Source organism: Triturus cristatus, chromosome 2_1 (assembly GCF_964204655.1).
Source record: "Triturus cristatus chromosome 2_1, aTriCri1.1, whole genome shotgun sequence".
Lineage (NCBI taxonomy): Eukaryota > Metazoa > Chordata > Amphibia > Caudata > Salamandridae > Triturus > Triturus cristatus.
The window spans coordinates 1,125,367,365-1,125,390,792 of NC_140581.1; the positions used below are offsets into that span (position 1 = coordinate 1,125,367,365).

At 42.3% G+C, this 23,428-nt stretch overlaps 1 protein-coding gene across 2 annotated transcripts in view; it reads right to left on the minus strand.

Annotated features, from left to right (window-relative positions):
- Nucleotides 1-23,428, minus strand: part of AFF1 (ALF transcription elongation factor 1) — a 957,397-nt gene that overhangs the window by 644,943 nt on the left and 289,026 nt on the right. The window contains exon 1 of one of the 2 annotated variants that reach the window (XM_085636541.1): nucleotides 18,131-18,228. The exons of the other annotated variant lie outside the window; for it this stretch is intronic. The gene's annotated coding sequence lies outside the window, so the exon portion shown is untranslated. Of the gene's footprint in view, nucleotides 1-18,130; nucleotides 18,229-23,428 lie in introns of those variants that run through there. 2 annotated transcript variants of the gene reach the window in all.

Here is a 23,428-nt window from a genome sequence, read left to right on the forward strand (position 1 = left end):
ATCAAGCATGATCCATGCACGCAGTGCTATAATCAAATCCTTGATATGGGTTCTCAATCCCAGGACCCTCTTCTCTTCCAATTCCTGATCGCTATACTGCAATTTATGGCTTCCCTGCAATGATTTCGTTTTAGACAGGTCCACATCATACTTCTTAGCTAAAGCTGACAATTTCTCATGTGCAGTTCTTGCCTTGCGAGTCACATCTTTTGCCACAAAAAGTAACTCATCTTGCTCGTACATGTATGTTCTCTCAAGAGGCAAGTTTCCGCTTATTATCTCATCTGCTTCTGCTTTCAACCTCACAACATCCAACATTCTTCCTTTCAAAGCTCCCTTCAATATTTCTCGACAAGCTGCTCCATCTCATTCATCATAATCACATTCCCGTTCCTGAGACCTACTTTCTTCTGACATGCTCATAGAAACAGAACTATTTACTATCGTGCCTCGTTCACTTTCTACCATCCTCTCACTCTGATTCTGGTTTCTCACTGGTGGTGCCCACACCCGCAAATCTGATCTTGACTCGGCCAAAGACCTCGGCCTCACTGGTCTCGCCTCTGCCTGTCCCCTAGAAGAGACTGCTGTAGCTGGCAATGGCGTACTCCATTCTATAGGTTTTGGAGTCTGTTCCATTCCACTCACCGATCCATTTCCCTCGATCACACTCCTCGCTCCCACAGCTGACTGCACTGAACTCCCAACCTTCTCTTGATCTTGGTCATAAACAGAAACAATGGGTCCAATGGTAACCGGTACCTTTAAAGCATCCGGTAACCTCACACCTCTCCCAACCTCTGTGCTTATTACGGGCTGATTTTTGACACCCTCAGTCCCTGTCGAGATTTCTCTTCTACTCTCACCTCTGACTGGGTCGGTAATCCACTAGTCCCTTCTACTTGAGCCGACTTCCCTTCGTAGGAATCTGGATTGTATGGAGGTGGTCTCTCGGACAACAACCTCTCTAGTAGGCTGTCATCTGTATCACTGTCATCATCATCATCCGCACTCTTTACCTTCGAGCCATCAGTCTTTGCCAGTAATGGATACAACCTGGCTCCCTCTATTGTTTGCACTCGCCACCTTTTCTCTTCTGCGTTCCATCTTGCATCCTGAAATGCCTTAATTGACTTTTTCACCCTTTCCTAACTTCGATCTCTTTTCCTGTCATGCTCTGCTCTAATCCATGCATGCAATGCCTCAAATTGTGTAGGTCTCGGCAAAGGCCGTAAAGCCGCCATCACAGATTTCAACTGGTACAACACTTCCAACCTGAAGGAGCCATATCGCGGGCAAACCAATTCACCCTCACCCGAGTCATTTTATGCCAATTTTCAAGCTAAATTATGGTATGCAACCCAACATTTCTTGCCATATAATGCCCCAGAGTATCCTCGGGAGAGTCTTCTTCTCCCCCACGAGTAACCACATGTTTGTCACCTCTACATAACTCTCGGAAAACTTTAAAGCATTTCATGATGAGCAATTTTCGATCGCACACAATGTTTTCGTTTACTTCCTGATGTCAAACCCACCAATAGAAGCGCAACTCACACCAACCGACCTATCGCAGCGTGTCACCTTCTGACGTCACTCGTCCTCCGCTCACAGCAGTTCCCCTCCTTCACAATTCACGTCTCACCCTTGCATTCGTCCCATTCACACGCTGAAATAACCGTTTGTCCCAAACAAGTTACTTCTCTGACTGTCTGTCCACAGTCTCTCGAAATTGTCGACCTCGGCTGGCAACTGTCTGTCCGCGAACGACCAGACAATCACCTCTGATAGGTTACAAATACTCAATTTCCATGTACAACAACCCACAACCAGCGTCGGTTCCTCACGCACTCACACATTCGCTCCCCCTATCTCGGTCCGGGCAATCGATGAAGTCTCACAATCCCCTTTCGGTGGTCAACAAAATCTACCTTGGGTGTCTTCTACACCACAATCGCTTAAGCTACTCGTCGAACCTGAGACTTTCCCGGGCTGCGCGCGCTCATAGCCTGATCTCACAATCACTCAACACTCACTCCAACTCCGCAAGACATCACACAACAAATCAGCACCGCAATCTACAAACATCTCACCCTATTCATACTCACTCCTCCACAAACTGCAGCTTTCCGCCGCACTGCTACTCTCCATCAATTTCCATCAACCGCCGTCGTCCACTGATCGCCATCCGATGAGTCACCATCACTTGACTTCTATGGGCCTCAAGAATCTCTTATCCTGATCTAGATCTCCCCTCACTATCAGAGATAACCATCTTACTCTGCTACCAACTGATGGGGCCGGATTCTTGACTACCTGATTATTTCCAAGAATCCTCTCAGGTCGCCTGGATCTTTTTATCTGCTAAATAGTGTAGCGGGGAGGAAATACAATTATCAACACATAATCGTCAAAATTAGATTTCATTTGGAAAGGACCACTGACTCCGAATCTAAAATTTATAAGATTTTATTACAACCAAAAATAACTGAACATACAGACAGCTCAATACAAGGTGTAAAAGGTAAATGGGCACTAATACAAAAGCAAGTCTACAGAGGATTCTCATCCGACTCAAGACAAAAAGAATCACTGACTCCAAAATCATCAAGAAAGCAATGGTTAAGGCAATATCCAAATTAGGAATCATTAGTCTAAAAAGGAAAGAAAAACGTTAGTCTATCCCTACTCTAACTCTAAGGTGACATCCCTACTTAACATTCCCTTCCCAGGCAAAGAGAATAAAGGTGTTAGAAGTGAAGACTTCCTAAGAAGTACATTCACTTAGTGAGAGCTCGATCTAAGATGCTCTTTCTAGCTTCCCGTCTAAACCTCAACTGCTCAACCCACGGGGCACTGTCCCTAATACAAAATCCCAAAAACTTATAACAAGCCCTTTGGCACACCTCTTCAGCCAGGTCTTCTTCCAGTACTTTTCCTACAACTTTGTCTGGCGTCCAACAACGGTTAGCTCGACCTTGGGTCCCAGGCACCTTCTCCACTAAAAGTATCATCCTCACATTCCAATGTAATCCCCTGTTGGATTCTCGCAGCATTCTAACTCCTAAAACAAAGACCTAGTCTCACTAACAAGCTAAAAGTCCTTGCACCTGCAACAGAAACATGGGAACGAAAAACATTTTACGTCTCCAAGATTTTACATCTCCCTGCAACCCAAAGCCTTTACCAAGGGAAATCATTTTCGGCCTACAACGTTTAGCTAACATAAGAAAATGAACAGGCCTTTCTCTTTACGTATATGCGATCAGGCCTTTACACTGTTAAACACACTGCTAAATCACACTCTAAGCATTAGTTCATTATCCTCATATAAGTAAATAAGCAACCTACATGTGTCATTCTAACACAGCACACGTTTAACCCAATACGTTGCATTGCACGAAAACTAATTATGCATTTACTAAATACATTCACGATAGCTTGCAACGTTACTCTTCACAAAAGCATTATTACATTTCTAATCACCCCTATGTTAAACGATTACAACAATACATTTCTACAGCACTTCTTAACCTACATCGAATAATATGCAGGTGCTGACTAACGGTGAATATGATGCACCCCTACAAATTTCAGAATCACATGACGCTCCATCAGTTCCTTTGCAGATTTTATGGGTTCATTGGATCGAAGCGTCAATTTTACAAAATCTCACACTATGATTATTGACCACAGACCCCAAAAATTCAAAACGCATAATAGTGAAAGAAACTAAATATCTAGGGTGACCTCTTTTCCATTCTTAGGGGTCTTGTTTGATGAAAGGGGCACATGGGCCCTGCAAAAGAAAGCCAAATTAAACTCTATGGTAAGATCAACAGTAGCGGTTCTTGATTTTGCAGGCAGGCTAGGGGCTAAGCCAGTTCAAGCCATGTTAAATATATATATATAGAGCGAAATGTATTGATATTTTTAATTATAGGTCTGAAATATGGGGCTACAAGGAGGCTGAGGACCTCCAAATAGTACAAAATACATTTCTTAGAAATTTGTTATCAGTACCACAATCAACACCTTATATTATCCATCAGGAATTGGGTATTGGTTTTGTGTTAGATCGGATTGGTATGGCTCCGTCTGGGCCAATCCCGATTTAGAGATGAACCATGAGATTGTTCGGGACTGTTTATCCCTGGAGTATTTCCTGGTTAGATTATGTTAGGAAGTTAAAATTGAAATTAGGGCGCACAGAGCTGTTTGATTCACCAAATAAGCTATCAAAGAAGGATCTATCGTGGGTCAGAAACACTTCCTATGTATGATACAAGCCGAAAGCGAGACCAGAGAGTTGATGAAACCCACGGTACGAGGTCATTCACTCCTGAAAACAAATCTAGCAACTGAACCCTATTTAAACTAAGTAACAAAGCCCTACCACCGCTTTCTTATAACAAGATTCAGATTTCATAATTTCTTACTAGCAGAACCATAGGGATGGCGAAGGGCGGAAGATCGGTGTTAGACCTGGCATCCTTGGTGTGGTTTTCCTTGACTTTTTCGCCTCTACTTCCTGTGTTTTTGATGCTGTGCTGGATTTTGTTTTGCTGGCTTAGATGCTTTGGGCACTTTGCCACTGCTGATCAGTGTCAAAGTGCAAGTGCTCCATGTATAAAGTGTAATTATGATTGGTTCTCCCTGATTGGTATATTTGGTTTACTAGTAGGTCTCTAGTAAATTGCACCACGTGTGCCAGGGCTGGTCAATCAAATGCTATGGGTGGGCCTGCAGCGCTGATTGTGCCACCCACATACATGGCACGGAAAAGATGTCTCAGGCCTGCCACCGCAGTGCCTGCACGCAGTTTGTTATCTGCAATGTCGACCTGGCAAGTGCACTCACTTGCCAGGCCCTACCTTTCCCTTTCCTTGCACATGGGACACCCCTATGGAAGGCCCAAGGTACCCCCCTGGGCAGGGTGCAGTGTATGTGAATGGTAGGACATGTATTGAGTTGTGTAACATGTCCTGATAGTGAAATACTGCCAATGTTGTTTTTCACAGTTGAAAGGCTACTTGCCCATAGGACAGAATGGGGAATGCTCTAACATTTTCCAAGCATACCTTCCCACAGGAGTGAGATAGAAAATTGGAGTCTGGTATCCCTGAACTCAGAATTTATAACACATTTTAGGAAGGATGATTTTTAAATTCTGTGTTTGAAAATAACACTTTTAGAAAGTGGCTATTTTTCTTGTTCAACCTTTCTGTGTGCCTCTGCCTGGTTGTGGATTGACTGTCTGGCTTTGGGAGTGACAGGGGCTGGTGAGGAGCCCTGGCTCCAGGAGTCTGGGTGAGTCAGCACTAGACTTAATAGGTCGATCTGCATTTGGAGTGGTGGGAGGGGTAGCACCTGTACCTGAATAGGGCTGTGCCAGCCTGCCACAAAAAACTTGCTCTACCTCATGCAGTGTGTCTGGGACCCAGGCCGTCACTGACAAAGGAATAAGTTGTGCACTGGCAGAGTGCACCCAGAACTGGTTTGGACTGGGTTCAGAACCCCTTACACAAAGAGAACAAATACATTTTGGGGTATAAATATTAGAGTTGAAACCCCTGAATTTTAGACTACTTCATGATCAAGAGGAACTTTTGCTGAAGAGGACAGCTGAAGAGACTGAAGAAAAGCGCTACCCTTGCTGTGTGTCTGGGGCTGGCCTGCAGTTTGCTGTTGCTGCTGAAGGAAGATTACGAGACTTTGCTGTGTGCTGTGTCCACCTCCCCTGCTTGAAGAAGAAATCGTGAAGGGCCTGTGTGAGCTGGCCTCCCGTTGTGGAAACTCAGGAACATCAACGTTTCCAAAGCAGCGCTGTGTGCGTGTGTCTGCACCCAGCTTTATCTACACTGTATCCCTCGCAAAGCCTGCTCTCCATGACACTGTGTGTCAGCACTCAGTCCTGCCTGCCCTGTGACCTCTGTGGAGCCTGCGGCATTCGGGGAGAAGAACACAGAAGGCCTGCCTAATAGCTGTTCACCACCGCTGGCCCAAGTCGCGAGCCAAAGACCGTTATCGCCAGAGGAAGGGCAGTGCTGCAGCGTATTTAGCTGTGAGGCGTTGCCTAGCAACAAGGATTCATCTGCGATGCCCGGCCGCTGCATACGGGGCCGCCCAGCAGGACGCCAGCCCAGAGTCGAAGGACACCCAGCAACCCCCAGGTAAGGCTCGGACCGTAGTCCTGAGCTGCTGTGTGTCCCACTGCTTGGGGCGGGTAGCGGGTTTGCAAGGAATTGCCAGTTACCAACAGGGCCTCCCTCTCCTGGTGATACCACCGGCCCGCTCTTGATCGGAGGAGATCAATTGTGCCGGGAGCCTGCATTCCATCTCCCGTTTTAGTACCGCACATTTGGGGGCATATATTCATGATCGCTGGCCGTGGAGTCAGCTTTGGAAGAGTAGTGAAGGCCTCACAACAGCAGGGGCATCGTCCGTCGGTGCCGAAGTGACATGTGTTTGTAATACCACGTTTGGGCACATAACTTGTTACAATTCAAGGACGGTTTCGCCCTAGTACTCTTGCGTACAAAGAAATACCGAGTCTACAAGTTTATTTTTGTAACACCTGTGAAACAAATACAGAGTCTACTAGTTTATCTTTGGCAACATCTTTAAAAGACATTTTTATTGAAAACCTTTTCAAATGTATGTTGGATTTCTGTCATTTTGGTCTTGTGAAGCTTAGCTAAAAATACTTTATTTTTCTAAACCGGTGTGGTGTCCATATTGTGGTGTTATCACTGTGTTACTTTGAGTGTTGGTATAAATACTTTACACATTGCCTTTGGGATAAGCCTGTCTGCTCATGCCAAGCTACCAAGGGTGTGAGCAGGGGTTATCTGAAGTATGTATCCCCCTTACCCTGACTAGAAGCAAGGTTCCCTATCGGGACAAAGGTACCTACCTCTTCCAACTAGAGGCCCCCATTTCTAACAATCTGGGTACCTGCTCCTGTGATACATTTTCCACCCAAGACACTTTGCACTTTATCATGTTTTGTGATTACTATCTGCATATCCGAAAAATGCTTTTAAGTTCCTATTTTAAGATCAAGAGTTTTGTGCAGGTAAGGCCTGCCCTAGTATATTTTCCAGATGTTGAACAACGTATGGTAAACTTTTTTTACATTCCTGGATTTTTAGTTGCGACAGTCCGAGAAAAGAAAAAAACAGGACCTCAAGATATGATTATTTTTTTACTTTTTACAAATCAGAAGGAAATGAATGCCTAATTGGATGCTTTGGGTGTATAAGATTAATCTTGAAAGGAATTGGCACAATTTCTCTATGCTATGTGGATGGGGATATTTTTATTCTCATTTTATGGTGTTTAGGAATATTTTAAATGAACTTTGTCTTTGTGTTTTTGACGTTTTAAAATGATTTTTGTAGTGTACTTTTATGCTTTTGATTAACCGAATAAAGTCAGTATGACGGACTGACTGACTGTATGAGGAAAGTGAATTCTCCGCAAAATTTGTAGCCTGGCAAATAAGAGCAACAAGCATCCAATAGGGTAACATCTTTAGTGGAAAAAAATATGCATGACAGAAGAAACACAAATTTACGAGCCCTTTTTAAATCATTATAAAGCCATCTATTCTATGAGAGAGGAGGTTAATATTTTTAAACTTAAGGAGTTCCTAGATTTTACACTCAAAGAAATAGAGGAAGTGGGGCAATTGCTAGCTAATGGCAAAGCATGTGTAGAAGATCGACTCACAACTGAGTTATATAAAAAATGTCTTTACCGTATTAAACCCTGAACTGGTAATTTTAGCCAATTATATACTGCTAGTGGGAGAGTTATGTTTCATAAAGGTACTCTAATATAGGCCCGGGTAACAGCATACCCTTTCACCTACATCACCTCCCCTACACTACACAGTAACGAGCCTTTTTAGGATTGAACCTTTTACCTAGTTCTAGTCCTGGAAGCAGAAGGAGGGTTTCCCTGAACACTAGTGTTCTATGACTTCATCTTTAGACTGACACAGTATGAATAAATATTCATAAGGGTTCTTAGAAACCAGGCTGGGGCTACAGCACCTTCCTCCCCATATCTACATACATGGTTCATCCCACACGTCATTCTCAAATCCAACAATGGCTGATACAAGCAACAAAGGAGTCCTAGCTACTTTCTGTAGGGTTAGTATTCATAGGAAGTTCCCTGGAAATACCAGGGATACTGGTCGTCGATTCCAAGGGTACCGTATCTTTACGTGGAGCACCTGCCCCACTTTCCATGATCTTAGGTTCAGGTACCCTTAAGGCCACCTGGGAACACCTGATGGTAGAGGCGGTGTTCCTCGGTGTTTGAGGCGTGAAGGGGTTATCAGCGGATGGTAACTGTTTATTGTTTCCAGAGCCAGAGGCATGGGGTCTAGTACTTGATTGTAAGTCTATGATCTTCGTATGTGCACTGACCAGCGGTTGCTCTGGAACAATAGAGGTGTTTTTCAGTACTTTCTCCAGATTATCTATCTTAACACTAATACATTTAACCCTTTCAAAAAGTGGGGACAATAAAGATTTCATAAGGTGCTCGATTTTAACAAAGAGTCCCTCACTGTGTGATAGAGAAATAGAAGGAGAAGCTGCTATTTCAGATGTTTGAATAAATGAGCCTGTATCCTTAGGAAAAATGGATATCGTTTCTGGTATATTGTTGCTAACAGTTTTCCCTTTTGTTATGTTAGATTTGTCAACAACTTTCTTGAGTTTAGTGCCACCTAAGCTTCCTTTAGGTTTTTTTACGGGTTGCCCCACCTTGTTAGTGTGTTTTGTCTTGCATCTGGCCTTCTGACCTCTAGTTATTGCCCTCGGTGTGGGACTGTCTGCTCTTTGCGACAGGGCTGAGGGCAAGATCGATGTCATAGGTATGTCAAAAGACCGGTTACCAGTGAAAGACTCTGCCTGGGCGAGGGGAACAGGAAAGGAGTCACTAAGGGAGATGGTGGGAGACAATGATTGTCTTGGTGAAATAGGAAGAAGTTCTGGGGAAACGATGTCCAAGTTAACAACAGTATCCTGGGAACTAAAAGTATGATGAGCCCCGGAAGGGCAACAAAGGAAGGAGCCAAAATCGAATCCTGAGAGGTAATGGTGAAGGTCGATGAATTGGTCGGGAGCACAGGAAGAAAGGAACTTGCAGGAAGGGAAAGGCGGCGCTCTGTATTTTGAATTGCGTTAGCAACTACCCCAATAGTTTTCTGCAGCATATGGTCAATGGCTGTCAGACTGGGTAGTGGTTGGTTTGAAGTGTCTTTGTGCTTTGAAATGTGGGCAGATGGAGCGGCGCGCGTCTTCCCCATTCTTCACCACTTCAAATGACGGGAGAATAGATTGTCTAATATCCACAGGAAACTGGTGTTCTCAATATTTGAACGGAGTTAGGAATTACACGAATGTCAATAGGACACAGCAAACAAATAGTGCACAGGTTCGATTACTAGACCACAAGACGCAAAAGGGGGGGCCCGGCCCGGACTCACCCGGACACCAACGGACACACACGGTCCCGCCCTTGTCCCGGGCTTCGCTCGGCGCGCGTCCCACGAAACGGGAGCCGCGCTGTTAGTTATGCGCCTCTGGGCGCGACAGGGATCAGACAGGCAGTGTGGGAGGCGTAGTCCTCTCCCTCCGTGTGGGCAACAGCACTCGCGGCAAGACCTCAGCGGTTATTGCAGTCAATATTGAGGCACAGCACTCACCGATTCAGATGGTCTGGCAGGGCGTTCGATGTATGCAGGCGTGTTACATGCTGCTGCACTCCGTCCAGCCACGTGCAGCGGAAAGAGAGATCTGCCGCCGTCTGCCCCAAGACAGCCGCGCCACGGTCCCAGGTGCGACAGGGCGCAAATATGTTAAAAAACAAAAGGAGGGGGCAGGTCCCAGAGGTGCGTCACCTCAATTCCTAAGGAAACTAATTAGGTATAAAAGGAGGACTCGAGTCAGGACGTATTGTGGAAAGCACAGCAGCAACAATCTCCTTCAAGGGATCCACTGTATCCTTCTATTTATATTAAGCTTCAGAAAATAATGGAGCACAAAAAAGAATACTCTCCAAGAGTTGAACAGATTGCCATATGTGGCAGCAACTAAGTCAAATCTTATCTTTGCAGCACCTCAATGCAAGCTGTATATTACATCAAAGCGTCTGATAAGGTGAGTGGGTGACACATGCCTCTTGCTTTATATGAGAAAAAAGCTTCCTCTCCTTCACCGTGGTGACGAGCATTCTGCATCCTGATCGCTCATCCTGGGCAGGATGGGAGGGAGGGACAGACACTTACACCTGAATAGGCAGTATCCTATCCCCACACAAAGGGTTGATTACCAACCTGCAGTGAGTCTGGAGCCAGGGCTAAGTAGAAAGGACCTCTGTGCACTTCAAAGACCGTTCTTTGCCACCACCCCCCTCTTCAAAGGCACAACTGGGTATATTACTGGGTCCCTGACCCCACCAAATTAGACACTGCTAGACCTGTAAAGAAACGCTGTCAGGAATAAGGACTGCTGTACTGTTACAAGGACTATCACTCTGCTGGACTGTTGCTCTGGAGGAACTGCTTTTCTGCTGGGCTACCCTGCTTCCCTCTGACCCTACTGAGGAAGAACTGTATTCTTTTTTAACCCAGAGTGATCGCAAAGGGTGTGTTGGCTTGGCATCTGTTTCTGAGACTCAGTGATATCAAAGTCTCATCCCCTGCTCCTGTGCCTGGTCCATTGGAGGTGGACCCATGTGCTTGCTCCAGTCAAACCGACGCATCTCTGCTGTTACAGTAGCAGAATTGGTGCATCGCACTCAGAACCGGCGCATCGCATTAAAGAGCCGACACATCGGAACCAATGTGTTGCTACTGCTTCAGTGTGGGAAGATCAACACATCCCCTTTGACTGCATGGAGAAACTCGGCACATTGTCTACGGCTCGCCGTGACACATCCCCTCCACTGCAGGATCAAACCAATGCATCGCTTGGCAGCTTCCTGCATCACGCTTTTGTGACCACGATGAAAGTACTTTCTTCAGAAGGCCTTGGGTGGCTTCTGTAGTCGGCCCATGCTCCATCGCTGTTGGCCTGTACTCTTGACTTCTCCATGGTTGAGCCAGCTCAGATAGGTGCTTATTGCTTCTAAGTGCTTTTATTTACATTTAATCTTTACTAATTCATATCTCGACTTCCAATTAATAGATTTTTGCTGTATTGGCCTGGTTATATTTATAAAATCATAATCTATTTTTCTAACCTGGTGTGGAATATTTTTGTGGTATTTTCACTGTGTTTCTGCTTGAAGATTTACACAAACACTTTAAACATTGCCTCTTGAGTTAAGCCTGCTGCTACTAGAGGGTGAGCACAGGTTAATTCATGATGTGTATCTGACTTACCCTGACTGGGTTTGTGGCTCCTGTTTGAACAGGGTGCAGAAACCCAATTTCTAACACCCACTGTTATCCTCTTGCTTTCTGCACCTGCCACTCAACCCCAATACCCAATTCTCCCATAACGTGCATGCCCTTCCTACATGAATAACCACTTTTGTCTCAGATGTCAACCTCATGGGAATAGCTCCTTGATACACTGAGACGCATATACTGCATTGTATTGTATTGTATTGGCATAAGATGTTGTCTTTATGTCTATGTTACATACATGTTGTGTACATATAAGTGTGGTTAGTCATGCATAGTTTGTTTCTGTAAATTTATTTTATACACCTTTTTAACTTACAGCCCTGAAGAAGGCCTATGTAAAAAGGACGAAACTCATTGGCTGATGGTTTCTTACGAAGAGAACAATAAAGAAGAAAATAACATACATTTGGCATTAGCAGCCACTCTTTTCATTGAATCATGATTTCCTATGTTTGTGGATAATTTCATATGGACATTTTGATTATCTGTGGTGCAGCTCCAATCCAGTTTTGTTGTTTCATATCCCCTTGGTAGGGGAGGTGCTTCTGGGCAGGGGGCATATTTGGAGATCTGCACACAGGATTGCTTTGTATCTAAAATGTATGGGTAATTTACAGTATGGGTGCTGCATATGTTGCATTTTGTCCACTTTCCACATTTCGAGTTTCTGGTTAAAGTAACATTGTAGTTAGGTGTTGAAATAAAATAAGAACTAACTTTTCCAAAGGGAAAAACGTCCACAATTTGCCAAGCATAGTTTAGTGAATAACTGGAACTTGCATTCTTATGATACACGGCTTATGACCTCACAAATTATGTGACTCATGACATGTTAAATCACATCAGTGATGACATCCTGACTGCCAGGGGACTTTAACAATTGATTTTTTCTCGTGATTTCTTTTTCAAGTCAATTTCTGTCTTTTTTGTTTATCATATTCAAAGTTGAGGTTACCCCTGACAGACAACTTGCACCCAACCCCCATACCCCTCAAGAAGTTGCATGCATTCAACCCCCTGCTGCACATGGCCTTCATCCATGAGCAGCATTGCTTTGGCACTGCACCCAACCCAATACAGACAACCAACCCATAGTACCTGTGGCCTGCAACCTGCAGAATGTCATTTGGCTGCAGGGTATGGCTTATGATCACATCCATCTCATTTTCTTTTAATTAATTTATCAGTACACAGTACCAGTACTGGTGCAGTGGTACATCACCGGTGTACTCGATGTGTACTGCGGTCCTGGATGCTGGTACCACGGTTCCAGGATTGACCACAGGGTGTCATGCACAGCAGTGACTTGGCCCTGCGGCCAGCACTCTGTAGGTGGTCAAATCTTATTGCACACAGCCTACGGCCTGTACAGTGGCAGTTGGCTGCAGGGTTCAGTCTCAGATTAGGCCCTCTGTGTCTTGTTTTTTCCATAATTGTAGTTTCTGTGTTAAGATACCGTTACCACAGATGAATCTTGCTGGGGTACAATAGTATCTGGAACCAGAAATATATATTTTTTTACACTTCGATAGGACCACCCCGCCAACTTCTCACAAGGCCCTGCGGAGGTCAAGTGTTGTCCACCCTGCACCCTTATGCAGTCTTTGATATTTGCTTTCAAGGACAGTGTCCTAGTGCACTGTAATGGCTGCCACAGCAATTTCTCTATATTTCGCCTAGCCAATCAGAATTCATCCATCCAGTTTGAATGGGCCAATCAGAGCATATCTGGACAACAACAGTCCCGTTATCTCCAACCTTTTACCAGCTTTACCCCGTACATGTCCACCCAAGGACCTTTTTAAATGCCATTTTCTTAAAAATGGCTGACCCGATTGAAATAAACAAAAAGCACGGTTTCAGAGTATAGTTCACATTTTTGCCAAATTTAGTGCAATTCCAATCAGCCATATTTAATGCACTGAGAGCAAACTTTAACGGAATTAACATGGGAAACCAACATTTTGGGACATTTCCCTCCGCTCCCCCTTTATCTTAGCCACCGTTTAACAGATCGGAGAAAAACGTTACCTAAAGGAACCACAGTGAATGAACTTCTGAAAAGGTATTGCTTGGAGATAGATATATATATATATATATATACATACACTAGGAATCCTGAAGAAATGCAGATCGCGCTAATCAGGTACAGACCACTCAATTACGTGAAAAAAAGATGAAAGTGCTTTATTCCTCCATAGATAGCAGCATGACGCGTTTCGACCGGGTAAACCCGGTCTTGATCACATGACATGGCTAAAGACCAACGAGTTTAAATGCTGTAAGGTACATAGTTAAAGCTCCTCCTTCTAGCCATAAACACTGAAAAAATACTGCAAAATAAAATCGGATTTAGAATAGCTTCAAAAAGTTTTGGAATTTAGCATAATATCAAGCTAAATTGTAAAAAAAACCACTGCTAATCAAATAGAATTATAAATATCGTTTGATTCAAGAGAAAATAAAATTATTGTATACTCTTAAAAAACAGTGGTAAAACAATGGTAAATCAATTAAGGGCAAGTGCCCAATGAATACAATACCAGAGAAAATACCGAAAACATTGCAGTAAAAAAAGTTCATATAAAGGCCTGGAGTTCAATATCAATGAAAAAAACGTATAATACAGCAGATAAAAAATTAGTACATTAGTGTAATATAAATCACAATCATATAAACAGTGAATATATTGTTTTTTTAAATTTACATTTTTCTTAAGAGCAGATGCTAAAGTGCAAAAAAGTAAAGTGCCTAGTGCAAAAGAGGGAAATTATTTATACCAGATTGACTTAAAAGTCAGTGTCCAGGAAATTTAGAGGCACTACATTATGATGTTAAAAGCAAAAAGAACACACAATTTTATATACAACATTATAGTCCCAAAAGGATTAATCCGTAGATGGTATAATTCTGTCAAAAACTGGTAGTGCTAAAAGTCTGCTATTTTCAAATTAAGTTGCCACCCTGTCCCCACATCCTATCTTCAATGAATAAAAACTAATAAAACTAGAAAACTAGTAAAATCAGTTACCATCCAATAAAAACAAGACATGGAAAACCATAGGTAAAAATCCACTTAAGACAATAAAAGACCATAGAATTCTTAATAGCAGCAAAATAGATCATAGAATGGCTGGGGTAAAAGATAACACTAAAGAAATGATGGGACGAGCCTGCCCCATATAAGGATCACTATTTATAAAAAATTATAAAGATCTTCCCCTGTATTCAGGCCATTAGGTATCTTATTGTCCAGAAGCAAAATATATCGGCTCTCCAACTGCCTGAGTTTCCTCTCTCTATCCCCTCCTCTTTTGGATAATGGAACTGCATCAATAACAAAATAACTCAAATCTTTAAGATTATTATTATCAGCTAGTTTAAAATGACGCGCCACAGGATAGCTGGGATCGGAGTTAACAATAGCCCGAAGATGCTGCAGAATCCGGTTGAAAACTTGGAGTTTAGTACTACCAATATATCGAAGATGACAAGTGCATTGTAGTACATAAACTGCATAATCAGTTTTACAGGTAAACAAACCATTGATTTTGCAGACATCTTGGGAAAAAGCATCCTGATATTCCACAGTGTTATCTCCAAATTTACAGGCTCTGCACGAACTGCACTTAAAAAAGCCGGATCTGTTGCAGAGCCAATTCAAAGTTTTAACCACTTCAGGACTAGTTTTGACAAGAGCATCCCTCATAGAGGGTGCCCTCCTAAAAGTAATAGATGGAGCCTCACCGAGGAGAGGAGCCAGAGTAATATCAGTTCTTAATATAGGCCAGTTAGAGTTCAGAATGTTTCTGATCTTTTTTTCATAACTATAAGTCGTAATCAGTCTAATTTCAATATCTTCCCCTTTAGGAATATTAACTCTATTAGAAATAGAAATTTCCATATTAGAGGCTTGTGGGGATTCGTTGGTGTTTAAATTCATTTTGCTTAAAGCGTCTTTAAGATCACTATCTTTATAACCTCTGGCCAAAAATCTTTGAAATGATTCATTGAGACAAATATTAAGATCAATATCATTGCTGCAAATTCTTTTGATTCTTAAAAATTCCCCGTGGGGAATGCTTTTGATAAGATGTAGAGGATGAGCACTAGAGGCATGGAGAATTGAGTTACCCGCAGTGGTTTTCTGTATAATCTGCTCTGAATAGTGCTGTCCTTAATAAAAATTTCAACATCTAAAAACTCAACTTTCTCATTGCTGATGGTAGCTGTAAATTCCAAATTGAGCACATGTATATTGATGCTAGCCACAAAATCTTCAGCTGTTTCTTTAGACCCATGCCATATTATAAATACATCGTCTATGAAACGCCACATGTGAACTATACCTGATCCTAGGCTATCAGCATTAAATATAGCGCGATCCAGAACATGCTCCTCCCACCAGCCCATGTGTAAACACACATAACTGGGGGAGAAGCATGCTCCCATCGCCACGCCACATAACTGCTGGAAAACTTCATTATTAAAAAGGAAAAAATTGTTATACAGGCACAATTCAATCATTTTTAATGGCATCTTACTGTGTTCATTAAATTTGATATCTCTGTTAGATAGATAATGCTGAATAGCATGTAAACCATCCTGATGATCAATAGAGGTATAAAGAGAACTGATATCCATCACAATAAAATAATAATCTGGACTCCAAGAGACCCCCTTCAATTTAGTGAGAAAATGACCTGTGTCTCTAATGTACGAGGGTAGTGCCTCCATATAATCATGCAAAAAAAAGTCAACATATTTAGAAATAGGTTCAAGTAACCCATTCTGGGCTGAAATAATAGGCCGTCCAGGTATAGGAAGTACACCCTTATGAACTTTAGGTAACAAATATAGAGTGGGTGTAATAGGATGGTCGTTTTTTTTAGAAAACAAAATTCTTTTTTTCTAATGAGACCTACCCTTTTCCAATGGGCTAGCTGCTTGTGAACCAAATCCTTGACTTTATTTAATTCATTAAAGGAGGCCTTCCTATAACACAGAGTCATTGAGCTGCCTTTCTGCCTCCGTGATATAGACATAACGGGGCCATAAAACAACATTACCTCCTTTGTCAGCCATATTTACAATGATGTTCCCATGATTATTAATTTTGCGCATAAGCGTGGAGTATTGGATCTCAGCATAACTCCTCCGCTTCTGATTAAGTGCAATAGATCTATTCAATCCCTTTAGGTCTTCAACCATACGATCACTAAAAACGTCAATTCCGTCTGTGGGCATCATGGGAACAAAAGTAGATCAGGGGCAAAAAGGACTCACAGCTACACTAATACTATTAATACCCATGGAACGGAGTTCATCTTGGGTGTCAGAAGGGGAGACATCAACTACATCATGCAGTGAATACATATTTTTCAAAGTATGTACATCAGAGATTAATAGATTCTTACTAGGTTGCGATTCAGCAATAACAGAAATAGCAGCACTACTAACTTTGTTCAATTTATGGAATTTAATTAATTTCAATTTTCGTATAAATTTAAATACGTCAATACGAGATTGAATGTACTTAAAATTATTCCTCGGACAGAAGGATAAACCCAAGGCTAAAATTTGCGTTTCTGCTGCATCTAGATCTAAGTCTGTAAGGTTAATGACAGTGTTAGCTGTCTTGGTGGTGGTGGCATTGTTTAGTTCAATTGGGGGGTTCCTCTCCCTCTCCTCTTTTTCGTGAAACCGCCTCTGTTTCCTCCTTTCTTTGCGGCATTTGTTTTGTTGGTGCCGTCTTTTGCCTGAGGGGGCCCCCTTGGTCTGAGTGTATATCCTCTATCATAAACCCCAATTCCTCAGATGGGGTAAAGCCACTGAGTGCAGGTTGTTGGCACGTTGAGGGATTTCCATCATCTGAACCAGCACTGCTTATCGCTAAACTTAATTCTGTATCAGAGGTTTCAGAGTCCATTTGTTGTAAATGAGTTGTGGATGTTTTAGATGTTAACCCCGGTCGTTTAACAGATTCAAACTTTTTAGAGAAAGTAAAAATACGTCCATTCTCGTAATCAGCTTTATCGCGTGAAAACTCAAAAACTTTCCGTGTTTTAATTACTTCCTCATGTTTGTCAAGGCGTTTCTTTATTTCTTCTCTCGTTTTACCAATGACATCTTGTTGTTCCATCGCATTAAGTTCAAGATTCAATGCCTCGATTTGACAAACAATGTCTAATCTGTCAATCTCCGCATATTTAATTAAAATGCAGACCATGTTCATCGACGCTTCCAAATTATTAGCTGCCCATTCTTTTAACGTAAGGGGGTTTGGGTTCTCAAAAGATGGCGCAATGAGAACCCTCAAACCCAGAGGCACTCTTCCGGCTTCTTTAAATTTTTCCAAGGACTTTTTTTCCCACCACTTAGTTAGCTCCGTACGTAGGAGTTTCTCCAATCTCGTCAGTTTAGATTTCACATAATTTTTGTCTGCCATATTATTAGCACCTTTGCTAACTTCAGTCGTATCCAGTAAGTTAGTAAACAAAGCATCTGCTATTAGTTCACGAGCTTTAAGCACATCGCCTGCCATCGCCATAACGGAAATGAATGAGGAAAAAGCTATGCACAATGTAGAAAGAACTCAGCGTGTGGATGGAATACGCGCAGTTCTAAAGTCTGTAAATTCACAAATCTCTTCACCCACAAATAGCCTCCGAGAGGCAGAAGCAAAAAACAGCTCACCTAAGTCCAGTACAAAAGGTCAGCGGGGTCCTCCGACTCACACAATCCTCATGACTTTCCATTCCGTCGTTTTAAGCAACTGCCCAATCCTTTCTCTCTTGGCTGTGGGGGGCTGGCCAGGAAAACTCCTTCCGGATAAACAATCGCAAAGCGATGCGACTGAAATCCACCAGCCACATTCGAAGAGAGGGTCCGTAGAAAGGCGGAACAGTCACACCGCCTGAATTGAATAGAGACCAGGAATCCTGAAGAAATGCAGATCGCGCAAATCAGGTACAGACCACTCAATTACGTGAAAAAAGATGAAAGTGCTTTATTCCACCATAGATAGCAGCATGACGCGTTTCGACCGGGTAAACCCGGTCTTGATCACATGACATGGCTAAAGACCAACGAGTTTAAATGCTGTAAGGTACATAGTTAAAGGTCCTCCTTCTAACCATAAACACTGAAAACATACTGCAAAATAAAATCCGATTTAGAATAGCTTCAAAAAGTTGGAATTTAGCATAATATCAAGCTAAATTGTCAAAAAAAACACTGCTAATCAAATAGAATTATAAATATCATTTGATTCAAGAGAAAATAAAATTATTGTATACTCTTAAAAAACAGTGGTAAAACAATGGTAAATCAATTATCTATATATATTTGGACCATTCATGTAACTTTGAAACGCTCTAAAACCCATGGGGCACGTCCGCGCTATATAAAACTCTAAATAAATTATATTATATATATTTATATATACAAATGCAGATACTTTCAAAGAAGCGGTCACGGACTCCAGTAAATAAAGTGCATACATGTATTGCTGTTGCTCACTCATGTATATGATGGGTTTCGGCCACAACAGATGGCCTTGATCAAATACAACGCTCTGCCGCATTCTCATCAATTTATAAATTAAACCCATGTGATTAACCGAATAGACGGCAGTGAAAACAGACTAAAGACGGATTCTATGTTGTTTTTAAAAGACAGACCAATCACATCTCACATTGCTATGTATTAAAAAATAACTATAGTCTTGCATCGACAAACTAATTTGGTTTAAAAACATGCATTGCTATTAATAGCTTAAAACAACAAACTTCACATTAAAGTGCACATTGTTGGTGCACACAAGTATATGCATATTTGTGAAACTAATAGTTATAAGGAGATGTTGCTATACATGCCTTTAAAACAAATGTTAGTGCAGAATGGAAATACTGGTATTAGTTCCAATATTCTCAGAGCGGTCATATCTTATACCAGATGCTAGTTGATTGCTAGTGTATTATTGTACCATCATTTTACAACAGAGAATACAACAAAGTATTATGGGCTCAAATGCTCAAAGGTGTTTAGTACGCAAACTGCACTACATTCATGTTATTAATTCATATTGTCTTTATCCATAATTGCCAAATATCTAAATATTATTACCTAAAGTGCTGACCGTTAAAAGTGCATGGTGAAAAGAAAGTGCTTAGTGCAACACAGTACTAGAAACCGGGGAAGATAATTCACAGCTGTATGAACTACATTGATCATATTAAGTGTTGTATAATAAATAAATGTGTGTATGTATAACATCATATCAAGATTAACACTGATACACTGGTATTACTTCTTTGACATCCGAATCCTAGGGACAATACATATGAATAGGGTTTATAAAAAAATGTTTAGACCATTTGGTGTTTTAGAATCCTAAAATGAACCTCAACTCCAACTGGCGGAGCACTTTTTCCCTGTTGCCCCTCTTCTCAAAACTGACACTGCTCCAACCACATAGTATTTTAAACAATTGAGGTCGCTGTTGTGCTTCAGTTTAAAATGTCATGCCACCAGATTTGTGGGATCGGAATTCACAATCACCCTAAGGTGCTGCAAAATCCTCAAGTACACCTGCAACTTAGTGCTGCTCACATAGAGTAGCCCACAGGTGCACTCAAGGACATATACAGCAAACTCAGTTCTACAATTGTAGAAACCCTTTAATTCCACTGGTTTAGAGCTGAAAGCTGACATATATTTTGAGATGTTTACCCCAAACCGGCAGGCCCTACATGAACTGCCTTTATAAAAATCATTTTTAGGTGAAAGCCAATTCGTATTAACACCTATTTCAGGGCTACTCTTGACCAAGGCACTTCTCATAGATGGAGCTCGCCGAAAAGTAAGGATGGGTTTGTTAGGAAGTATTTGGCCCAAAGTGCCATCAGTTAAAACTATAGGTCATTGATTGTTGATGATTGATCTAATTTTCCTTTCCTGGCGGCTATAGGTAGTAATCAGTCTGACATTGGTCTCTTCACCTTGCCTCAATGTATTGGTGTTCCGGTTTGAGTCAGTGTTTGCGTGCATGTGAAAAAACATGGTTTCTCTAGTCTGTTCATTGGCTTTTAACATTGCCCATTCAATAGTCTTTATATAGTATCCTTGCTCCAAAAATCTTTTATTTCTTGTTGGCATAGGGACAGTTCTTTATCTAAGCTGCAAATATTATGCAGTCTCAAGAATTCCCCGTACAGGACACTATTGATCAAGTGTCTAGGATGGAAGCTGGACGCATGTGGTGTGGAATTGCCTGCAGTGCTTTTATGATGTAATCTAGATTCTAATTTGTTGTCAGCAACACATATGTGGGCATCCCAAAAATCAATTGCATGTTCATATATGTGTGCAGTAAACTCCATATTAAGTTTGTTAACATTTGTACGATCTACAAAGGCCGCTGCATTTTCCTTAGTACCTTTCCAAATTATAAACACATCATATGCTGACGACACCCAGTTGGTTGTTTCTTTCAACCAACGGGACCCCTCCAGCTCTGGTCTCGCCCTTTGTCTGGACAAAGTATCAAGGTGGATGGAAGATTCATTTCTAAAACTTAATGGATCAAAAACGGAATTAATGCTCCTAGGTAATAGAGAAAAGACAAATCTTGGGCTACTCTGGCCTAGCTCTTTTGGTCCTGCCCCCTCCCCTAAAGACCAAATCAAAAGTCTGGGAGTTTGGCTCGACCGGAACCTTGATTTTAAAGAGCAAGGGCAAAAAGTAGCTGCAAGCTGTTTCGGGATCCTACGAATGGTCCGCAAAGTGCTCTCCCTACTCCCTTTTTCAGCAAGAAGAGTCTTAGTTCAGGCTCTTATCCTATCACATCTTGACTATGCGAATACGCTGTATCTCGGAGCCCCTTGCTCCTCGATACGAAAGTTACAAGTTGTTCAAAACTGCACGGCACGTATGCTCACGAACATCCCAAAGCGTTCCTCAGCTAAACCAGCTTTGGCATCTCTTCATTGGCTCCCCATCCGTGAGCGCATTCAGTTTAAGGCATTATGCATAGCCCATAGAGCACTTGCAGGCAAGGGATCATTGGCTATTCAGTCCCTTATCCATCTGTACCGTCCAAATCGAGCCCTAAGGTCGAAAACCAAATACTTACTGGTAACACCAAGAATAAAGAGAGCACGAAGTGGTGGCCACCTCTTTTCTTATAATGTGGCTAAAATCTGGAACAGTTTGCCTTTGCAGATCCATGCCCAACCTAACTACCTCACCTTCCGGAGACGGATTAAAACCTTACTTTTCCTTAAATGAATGGGGCACAGTTCAGTGTGTAATCAGGCTATAGTGCGGAGATGCCTATGCGTAACCAGGCGCTCTATAAATCCTGTTTCATTCATTCATTAATTCATTCATTCATAAGCCTCTTGGCTAGCATGAGAATGAGATTTATAAAATGGCGTAACACCTTTGCCTCCTTAGGAAGCGGAAGGAGTCCAAGGAGGCATGCCTCAGGGTTGTGCCAAGTGGGATGCTCAGAAAGGTGTGTGAGGCCCTGCAAAACCTCCGCCCAGAAGTCCACAAGGGCAGGGAACTTCAAGAAAATGTGAATAAAGTCTGCCTCCGAGGTGTGACATCGAGGACATTCTGATGTGGCATTGGGGTACATACGGTGTATCATCTGTGGTGTGAGATAGGCCCTATGCAGGACAAACAGCTGAATCATTTCTAGTCTCGCATTACGGGAGACGTGCCTGGGATGGTCAATGATCTGTGACCATTCTTTATCTGTGATGACCCGGGACACCTCTGTTTCCCATTTTGGATGAAGAGATAATAAGGAGACTCCAAGATGGGGTCGCAGCCCCCAATACAGCCATTGGACCAGATGACTACTGTGTCCCATTATGTGTATTGATTGCAGTAACCCAAAGGTCGGAGATTCGCTCTGATCCACTAACCAGTATCTACGCAGATAATGCGTGAGCGCAGCATGTGTTTAAAACAACGTAGGAGGGGCCAAATATGTTTGAATAAATTCCTCACGTGGCATTAAAGTGCCATCTAGAAATAAGTCCCCTACAGTGGTCGCCCCAAATTCCAACCAACTGCGCAGGCTAGCGTCTGACAAAATTCCTCGTGCCGTGGGCAAGCCACATAGAAGTAAATTCGGGGCATATGGGTATATTCGGGGCATAGGGCAACGATATATTAGTATACTTCAGTGCCAGTTTCCAATAGTGGAATGCAATATGTAAAAGAAATGGAGGATCTTTCAGATTAGTCATTCCAGGGCATAATAAGGATTGGAGCGTCCCAACCCGTAAGAGAACAGGCGAATAACCTATTTCTAATAAATTATGACCAGCTAACCAATAAGCCAGCCATTGTAGTTGGGCCACTATAGAATAGGATTTAATATCTGGCACACCCATTCCACCCTCTGTAGTCGGGAGTTGTATTTTGGCAAGAGATAATCTATGTCGGCCCTGTCCCCAAATTAAGGAAGTAAATAATTTATCTAACGCTTTATAAATCCAAGCAGGAGGCACCACTGGAAGATTCGTGAATTGATTCAATAGTCTAGTAAGCATTACCATCTTGGAGAGGGCCACTCGACCCGCAGTGGTTAAAGGTAAAGTATTCCAGAATGCTACTTGGGATTTGAGATTATTAATCGCTCGAACAACATTCCCATCAATTGTGTCCAACGCCGTTCTGTAAATATTAATCCCTAAATAATTAAAGGTAAGTGGTTCTACTCTAAACTGCAGTGGACCAAATTGTAGCGTAGGAAGTGTATATGTATCATAAAAAGAAAAGGCCAATGACTTAGAAGCATTAAGGTACAATCCCGAAACGGTCCTAAATTGTTCAAACAATAAGACAATAGGTGCCATATCAACATGCAAATCTGCAAAGTAGTGCAACATATCGTCAGCATACGCCGAGACAGAATGACGTAGCCGACCAACCGGGATGCCAACTAATGCCATTACGTGTCGGAGCTGTTGTAAC